General features: G+C 42.4%; 1 protein-coding gene across 2 annotated transcripts in view; it reads left to right on the forward strand.

Moving 5' to 3' along the window:
- The first annotated feature begins 300 nt into the window (after window positions 1–300).
- Nprl3 (GATOR complex protein Nprl3) overlaps window positions 301–422 on the forward strand; it is a 3524-nt gene continuing 3402 nt past the window's right edge. For both annotated transcript variants that reach the window (XM_018505255.1, XM_018505257.1), the window contains exon 1: window positions 301–395. The gene's annotated coding sequence lies outside the window, so the exon portion shown is untranslated. The remainder of the gene's footprint in view (window positions 396–422) is intronic.

Here is a 422-nt window from a genome sequence, read left to right on the forward strand (position 1 = left end):
GTTGTTTCTAACTACTGTTGGATTAACAACAACCAATCAGGCTTCAGCAAACAGAGAAAGAACGATCTTATTAGTTATTATTCCTGCTTCTCACTCTAATCGTCTTTCTACCCCCACCCTTGCCATCAGTGATCCATTCTAGATGTCGATGATCACACCAGATCACACTAGTGTCGCACTAGTGTTGCACTGAACACTAGTGGCGCGGCCACTAGTTCTACTGGCACGGCCTAATAGGCCTGTTCTTTTTGGCTGAACTTTTGCACCAGTTCATCTTTTTTCCTCTTCTTTCCTCCTAAAGAGAAAAGGAAGAAAGATAAACTGGTGCAAAAGTTCAATCAAAAAGAACAGGCCTATTGTTACACTCGTACAGTTTAGTGCAGCACGAATTCAGTGTTAGTGCAAGTCGACCGAATTCACTA

Source organism: Trachymyrmex cornetzi, unplaced genomic scaffold, assembly GCF_001594075.2.
Source record: "Trachymyrmex cornetzi isolate Tcor2-1 unplaced genomic scaffold, Tcor1.1 scaffold203, whole genome shotgun sequence".
NCBI classification, from domain to species: domain Eukaryota; kingdom Metazoa; phylum Arthropoda; class Insecta; order Hymenoptera; family Formicidae; genus Trachymyrmex; species Trachymyrmex cornetzi.